This window comes from Acyrthosiphon pisum, chromosome A2, assembly GCF_005508785.2.
Source record: "Acyrthosiphon pisum isolate AL4f chromosome A2, pea_aphid_22Mar2018_4r6ur, whole genome shotgun sequence".
Taxonomy (NCBI): Eukaryota; Metazoa; Arthropoda; class Insecta; order Hemiptera; family Aphididae; genus Acyrthosiphon; species Acyrthosiphon pisum.
In genome coordinates, this window is record NC_042495.1 from 100,816,814 (window position 1) to 100,826,053 (window position 9,240).

General features: G+C 31.2%; 1 protein-coding gene across 4 annotated transcripts in view; it reads left to right on the forward strand.

Annotated features, from left to right (window-relative positions):
- The window catches only part of LOC100168229, a 396,335-nt gene that overhangs the window by 92,214 nt on the left and 294,881 nt on the right, over positions 1-9,240 (forward strand). The window lies entirely within an intron of this gene.

Sequence of the window (9,240 nt, forward strand, 5' to 3'; positions counted from 1 at the left end):
GGTGTGTTTTTAGTTAGTGGATATTATAAAAAAATTTAAGTGTTAACCAGGGGTGGACTTACCATTTTTCTGCCCCTAGGCAACACAACACTATACATTGTCGTGCTCTTACAGGGGGTTGGGGGATTATGTTCCATGAAATAAAACAAAACTATAAAAATTGGATGAATTCTATAAGATTTCTGAGCAGTATGCACTTTGCAGGAAATGGGCGACAGTACTTGCGTCGCGCGTCGTCGCAATGTTTATTATTATTAATTACTTTATCAAGACATCTGATTTCCAGAATTAATTCTAGTATTCTAAGAATAGACCAGTTTGGTAGTCGCGCCCCCGCGCAAACTTATTGTGGTGCTGGTCGCCGGGTGCGGGGTGAGGCGGGTCATTCCAGTTAATTGTTAATATCAAATAATTTACTTGCTAAGCACTGTGCGAGCTGTTCTCCACCTAGCTAGTAGAGCAGCTATACACAAGTACCCGGCGGCCCGAGGCAGTATATTTGACTCGCGCATGCGCCATTCACAATATTGTATGCGTTACCAGTTACCACCCCATCTAGTTTCACACACTCCTAAAATATCAAGCTGGATTAGTTTCCTTTTTTGTTTAAGTCCTTCACACCTTCCCGGTCTTAACAACGTTCTTACGTTCCACGTTCCTATTTTAGTTGGGATTGTTATGTTTTTGATTTTATTTCCAATATGTTGTTTTTTTGTTGTTTATTGTTTTGTTGTTTTGGCATGGGTTTCGCTGGCTGACGACCTGGGGAGCAGTGGCGAACCCAGGGGGTTGGACCCCAGGTCCGGACCCTCCCTTGGCTTATGTCATAGTTTTATTTTTATTTTTAAAAGTTTCCGTGAAATGTTCATCGAAATTTGTTGATTAGTTTGATTATTACTTATTAGTTATTAGATTAGATTTGGACATTAGATATTTTGTTGATAACACGTCGAATCCGATAATAATTAATTGACATACATTATGAATATAGATTTAAAAAAGGTGGGCAAGTGGATGTCGCTATGCTGTACAGTAGGTTACAAGTGGGTCACTGTATAATGGATGGTATTAAATTTGAATTCAATGATTTAATATCATTGTATAAGAAAAACGATTCTGAGCGGCGACGGTATGTCAGTCTAGGTATAAGACATATTATATACCTACTTATATCTATTGTATAAAAAAAAATTGACCTATAATATACACAGGAATATCACAATATCCATTAGGTAGGTACCTATAACGCGTTGTACATCAACAACAAACCGTGATACTATCATAGGTATATAATAGTATACTTTAGAAGTTTCAAGTACCCACGAGTAATATTATACAATCACAACAAAATAACTAAAATAATTATTCTAGGTTTTTTAACATGTATTTTCGTCCAAATTCGAACTTAAAATGACTATATAAATAAACTGTGCTTATGTATTTTTTAGATTTATTGGTTTCAGAATTAACTACTTACGTGGAATTTTTTTTAAATGTTCAATCATTAGGTATAAAAGTTGAACATTTTTTGAATTTTTAACAACAAAATAATTATTCAATTTTAAATTTGATAAATTTTGTCAAAATTCGATCATTAAATGCTTATAAAAAAAAAACTGTGCATATGTATTTTGAATTTATTTCAACTGCTATTGTAACAATTTATCAGAAACCTTGCATTAAATTTTAACGTTTTTTACCCAACAAATACAATTTTATTGATATTTATAGAAAATAAAACTAAAAAAATTGAAAACTGAAAATGTCCGTAAACAGCTCAAAAATAGTCAAAATATTTTCAAAATTGTATGGTGTATAGGAAATGCTAATATAAAAATTCAGTAAAATTTTCATGTATCTGCAGTTATTCATTTTTGAATTACAACCCAAATAAGGAAATCGCTACATGAGAAATCGAGTGAATATCCAATGTTGTAAAAATTTGAATTTCAAACGATCATAAAAATTCAATTTGACTTTCTTATAGATATTTTTTGTTTGATAAAGGTAGATAATCTTATAAGGAATCTTGTATTACATTTTCATATCTTAGATTTAAATAGAAAATTTTTCATGAATTTCTAACTCAAAGTAATATGCAAATTTTCGTCATTTTTACTTATTTTGTCAATTTTAAACTTTAGTGCTTATAAAAAAAAATTGTGACTATGGACTTTTAATTTTTTCATCTGCCATTGAAACAATATACTAGGAGCCTTCTATTAAATTTTCAAGCTTTTTTATCCAACAAATAAAATTTTATTGATATTTTTAGAAACAAAACTAAAAAAAAATGGAAAATGAAAATGTCCGTAGAGAGCTCAAAAAAATTCAAAATATTTTCAATATTGTATGGTGTATAGAAAATGAAAATATTAACATTCAGTCAAAATTTCATGTGCCTACGGTAATTTGTTTAAGAGTTGCACCAAAAACCAAAATCAATTTTCTCGAAAACAGATTTTGCCTAAAAATTCCCGTTTTTCCTTAATTTTTATTTTGTTTTTCAAGGCGCTTTTGAAAACTACTGGGAAATTTTTACTTTTGACCCCCCCCCCCCCCCCCCCAAAGTACCAAATAGATTCACTTTCCTAGAAAAGAAACTGTTGAAGAAAATCCAATCACTTTTACTGTCCTAAAGATGATGACAGACACAAAAAAAAATTAAAAAATTAAAAAAAAAACAAATCATTGTAAAATTAATACATTTATCTTTCCACTCAGAATCTAAAATGTAAATAATATAATCGGGTGTTTTTTTTTATTGGTCCTAAACTCGGCAAATTGTGTTTATTAAGAAATGAAATGTATGTATATACTCAGGAAAAGGACAGAAAAACGCAGTAGTGAAATACATTTTTTTGGACACTTGAATAAATCCTGGTTGCGCCACTGCTGGGAAGCCATGCTCTGTCTCCCCCTGTCGGACTCCAGGTTCCGAATACCATCGTCTTGTCTCCTATTGTTATGGTTGTCCTTCATTGCTTGATGTTTGGGAAAATTAAGGCAGTGGTTTCCCGTTGCCTTGAGCCTTCTGCATCGCAATGACATCTCTTATTACTAAGGGATGCTATTCAAGTAGAGATGAATCTCCACTTGATACTAACAATGTTTCTGCCCATTGTTAGGTCCATTTTGGTCGCCTTTTACGACGGGCATAGATTGCCGTAGGTGTATTCTAGCCCCCACTCACAGGGGCTACCGTATTAATAATATAATATAAATCATAATTATAATATAAAATAGCCTGGGCTGACAAACCATCTCCCTCACAATCGTTCTTCGTATATCATTTAATTCAAATTTAACACCATCTATTTCAGTCACCCACTTGTAACCTACTGTACAGCAGAACAATACCCATTTACCCTATTTTTTAAATTGATGTCGTAGCTTTTGAATAAATCTTTAAATTTAATGTTCAACCATCATAATATTAAACATAAATAATCGAAAACACTTTAACGCTTGACTTCCATTGAAATCGTTGTAAAAATCTACGTACCTAATGAATTATTTAGTACAAGTACAATATTAGGTCATCTTCATATAACTTGTGAATCACAAAGTATATTATTATTTACTAAATAGTATTTTGTTCATTTATTTCTAGATGAAATAGGTACGTGCATCTTGTATTTTGTTTTTGTATATTATGTGTTTAATTTTACAATTTAATTGATGTGTCTCATAACTATTGTAATGATCACCATCCCAAAATATGTTCTCTTATTCACCGACATATATGTAAAATAGGGGGGGGGAGCTATAGAGCCACACCAGAATTTTTTTTTATTCTCATCTTGTAAATTGCTTTACTTACATTTTTAGAATAATATAAGTTGTGTACCAGAAACTGAGATATATAATAAGCTATAACCCCCCCCCCCCCTCCTATATAAGTTCATCACTTAGTGTCTTAGTGCAGTTATTATTATTTATTACCATTCAGCTATGACTTATGACCTACAATTGGGTATCACTATTATTTCCTAACTCCTATTCACATTTTATAAATGTTTATTCCGGGTTCATATTAACAGTAAAAATAAACCAACATTTTAAATGCATTTCTATTATATTTTTATTATTCCAATATTTTATGGAAGGTCCATTAAAAATAATATCACATTTATATCAAATTATTATTATTTCCCTTTTTTTAGACATTTTTACCAATGGTACGTATATACCTATTTAATTTAATTGTATATACCTAAAATGTATTTATATAACCATTGAGATAATTTTTTCACTGTCAACATTAGTAAGACTTAAAGTATATTATTAAGTATGATTTATCGAAGCATTTTAAATTTATTAAAAGCTAAATAAACCATTACATAAATTAAATAGGTACTAAAAATTAATTAACTATTCAATATTATTTTGATGTGTGTAAAGATTACAACATCAAGCAATAATGTTGATATTATACAATTTTGAATTATATAAAAAAAAATTGCAAAATATAATTAAGTATATTTACTTTATTTCCTATATTAAATTATCTAAAACGCAAATCTATAGTTTTCGACTGATTTCAACAATATACGTAATATTAATTTCTTATATTCCATATGTGCGTGTTGAAAAGTAATAAGTAAGTTATAAAATGTAGCCTATCATTGTATGACTTGCTTTTATATTTTCAACCCATACATGAGGAATATAATTAATTACAGAATAACTTAATTTTTTTTTTACAATAATTATATTGTTGCCATTGGTTACAGAAAATAAAATAGTTGTTATGATTGGATATCATTTTTTAATTTGATTTTTATACTTGGTCAAAACAACCAAAAAAACTGTGTTGAATATCTATGGAGTTTACATGTAACTAGTTACAGTTGTTACTAGTTTAGGGGTAAGTGTAGGTACGGGTATTTTATTTGTCACAGACAACGCCATGCAGAATAACTTGTTAAAATATATTTTATAAATATATGTATTGTTAATCACTACCGAATATTCTGCACATTTTCGTGATTTTGATAAAATTTGTCAACATTTAATATTTATATGCTTGTAAAAAAAAAAACGAGCCTAATATGTATCTTTAATATTCCCAACTTATGAGTTATGAGGAACCTTATAATGGAATTTTTTATGTAGGCTTTCTGTGTCCAAATGAAGACCCAGACACCCAGTCTAGACTAGTTAGACACCCAGTAATGAAATAATTCACCCGGTATCTAAACGATCCTGAAACAATATAATAGTTAAGGATACCACAAATTATTTTTAACGTATTTACAGATTTGTCATTATTCTACTACTATGACCAAATAGACCTTATACTAAGGTCTAAGAGATAGAGAATATAATATAGCCGACGAGGTTAGTTAGTGCGTTGATGGCAAATTGCGTTACAGTGTTTAAACTTTTAAAAAATATTCATGAAATATTATATAATAAGACAAAAGTTACGTATTTATGATGATTTTAATGTCAACTATGCACATTCCGGTCAGCCGTCAGGTATCGTTTAAGAACTTATTATGTCAACGCCTAAATGTCGTAGAATATGAAACTGCAAGTCAATTAGTGATGATTTAACTATACATTTCTGCAAATTCTTGCAAAGAAGTTATAGAAGTTGGCAGTCAGTTTGTTGAAAATATTTCCGGTCATGATAGTTTTAGGGTATGAAAATAATTTAACTGATTTTTGGCCAAAGATACCAGATATTCCAAATAAAAAGATAAAGGATATATATTTTAAAAGTTTCATGTACATATGAATATTTTAAATATCTAAAAAAAGTGAACTGTTCATGTCGCTATTTTCAGCAATTTCATCGTCACCACATTTTTATCGGTAATAACGCACAGCGCACCACACTTTATCCCCGTTCTTTAACCTCTCTGCCTGACTGAGTTCCTGTTAATGTAACACAGTAACGCCTTTATTTTATATAAAATATATATTGATTAAAATTGTATTTATACGCGATTATCAAAAAAGTATATGTATATCGACACAAGATAATATATATCTGGGTGACGGAGTGACCGAGCGGTCTAAGGCGTCGGTTGCGACGCAGCAGACGCCGGCTCGATTCCTTGGTCACGCGCGGAATTTTTCTTCGGGCAAGTCACGGTGTCCGGAGAACAAGTGCCGCCATCCCCCACCCGGGCAAGGCAGATACCTACGGGTGCCCAATCAAAAATTCTGCCAAAACCAACACACACGTGTTCCCCCCCCCCCTACTGACATTAAAAATGTACAAAACCAATACATAACCATAGTTGCCGGGCTTAAGGCCTGTGATGTTTGGAATACGTTAGAAGGTTCAATAAAAAATTTTGGTGACTAATTTCTTAATTATACTTATTGGATATTGATTAACCTAAAGAGTTACTGGCATATACGATGTAGAATGAAGACATTCCAAAAACAATTGGAAATTATCACAATATAGTTTATTTTCACAGGATTCAATTCTGATATGAGTAAATATTTAAATGGTATATTTAATTAGTATAAATTAAAAATTAATTATTTTAGTCACCCACTTGTAACCTACTGTACAGCAGAACAATACCCATTTACCCTATTTTTTAAATTGATGTCGTAGCTTTTCAATAAACCTTTAAATTTAATGTTCAACCATCATAATATCAAACATAATAATTGAAATCACTTTAACTCTTGACTTCCATTGAAATCGTTGTAAAATTCTACGTACCTAATCAATTATTTAGTACAAGTACAATATTAGGTCATTTTCATATAACTTGTGAATCACAAATTATATTATTATTTACTAAATAGTATTTTGTTCATTTATTTCTAGATCAACTGAGTACGTGCATCTTGTATTTTGTAATTGTATATTATGTGTTTAATTTTACAATTGAATTGATGTGTCTCATAACTATTGTAATGATCACCATCCCCAAAATATGTTCTCTTATTCACCGACATATATGTAAAATAGGGAGGGGGAGCTATAGCCACACCGGAATTTTTTTTATTCTCATCTCGTAAATTTTTTTACTTACATTTTTAGAATAATATAAGTTGTGTACCAGAAACTGAGATATATAATAAGCTATAGCCTCCCCTCCCCCCTATATAAGTTCATCACTTAGTGTCTTAGTGCAGTTATTATTATTTATTACCATTCAGCTATGACTTATCACCTACCATTGGTACCACTATTATTTCCTAACTCCTATTCACCTTTTAACATATTTACAGATTTATCATTATTCTACTACTATAATAACTATATGGACCTTATACTAAGGTCTAAGAGATAGAGAATATAATATAGCCGACGAGGTTGGGTAGTGCGTTGACGGCAAATTGCGTTACAGTGTTCAAACTTTTAAAAAATATTCATGAAATATTATATAATAAGACAAAAATTACGTATTTATGATGATTTTGATGTCAACTATGCACATTTCGGTCAGCCGTCAGGTATCGTTTAAGAACTTATTATGTCAACGCCCAGTAGCGCCGAACTATATTTTAAAAGGGGGGGCAAGTAAAAAGTTATACGGACTACCACCTCCGTTTATGCCTGCTTCAGTGCTGCATATGTATACATTAATAGCTTATTAGCAACATAATTCATAAGTAGTTTGCTGGGGTACCCACGGACCCCCACGACCCCACCCACCGAAAAAAAGTGGGGGCGGTTGCCCCTCTTGGGTTATAGGTTCGGCGCCACTGTCAACACCTAAATGTCGTAGAAGATGAAACTGCAAGTCAATTAGTGATGATTTAACTATACATTTCTGCAAATTCTTGCAAAGAAGTTATAGAAGTTGGCAGTCAGTTTGTTGAAAATATTTCCGGTCATGATAGTTTTAGGGTATGAAAATAATTTAACTGATTTTTGGCCAAAGATACCAGATATTCCAAATAAAAAGATAAAGGATATATATTTTAAAAGTTTCATGTACATATGAATATTTTAAATATCTAAAAAAAGTGAACTGTTCATGTCGCTATTTTCAGCAATTTCGTCACCACATTTTTATCTGTAATAACGCACAGCACACAACACTATTATCCCTGTTCTTCACCACCTCTGCCTGACTGAGTTCCTGTTAATGTAACACAGTAACGCCTTTTTAATATATATAATATACATTGATTAAAATTTTATTTATACGCGATTATCAAAAAAGTATATGGATATCGACATAAGATAATATATATCTGGGGGACGGAGTGACCGAGCGGTCTAAGGCGTCGGTTGCGACGAGCAGACGCCGGCTCGATTCCTTGGTCATGGGTGCGATTTTTCATCGGGCAAGTCACGGTGTCCGGAGAACAAGTGCCGCCATCATAAAAATTAAAATTGATTATACACACTGTACCTAATAGTAACTATATAACTAATATATTGTATTATAAAAATTAATGTAAAACTCTGCGTAAGACAGTGATTGTAGAATAAGAATAATATGTGTGAATGCTGTCACAAAATATGTTATTTATATTGAATATATCATAATTAAATTTAAAAAAAAAAATGGTGTAAATGTTGGCCCCAGCTCGAGTTAGAGACTGATCAAGACAATGGTACAGTAAATGCTGAGTTTGGATTCGTTTGTGAATACCTATCACTAAATCAATGGGCGATATTTCTACGTAACAAAATCATGCACTAAGTAAGATGTGAGAATAACCTTATAGATTTTTCAGGTCAAGCTAATAAGCAGATTCCAATATTTACTCGTTTGGTCTTTGGGAATACAATTCCAGGTGAGGCCATATTGTCTTGTGTTGGTTTTGAGCATAATATATTTTTTGTATTTTTTGGGGTTATGAATTCTTTGTGATAATATTTTTCTGTCTGGCTAAAAAGTATTGGCAAGATTTATTAAAATCAGGAAATTTAAAAATTATTTTTAGCTTATAATAATAGAAAATACCATTATTTAAATAATTACAATCGCTTTGAGTCGAATGAAATGTTGTTGCCTGGTTTGCAATAAAAATTTCTCTTCATATTCGCGCGTATACAATCGAGGTCCAGGAAATAGTGGTAAAGCCATCTAATAAACATTACTAACAAATCAAAAATACCGATTTATTTTGCAGAAGGAAACCCGGTTACTGCCTTCTGTGATAATGAAATTAAAGAAGATAACAAATATTTACAATTTAGGTTTGAACACGTTTTGAAAATTTAATTTATTTTTATCAAAAAATAATTAGATAAAAGACATTACTATATTATCCAAGCCCACGGCTATAGATAGTATGGTTGCC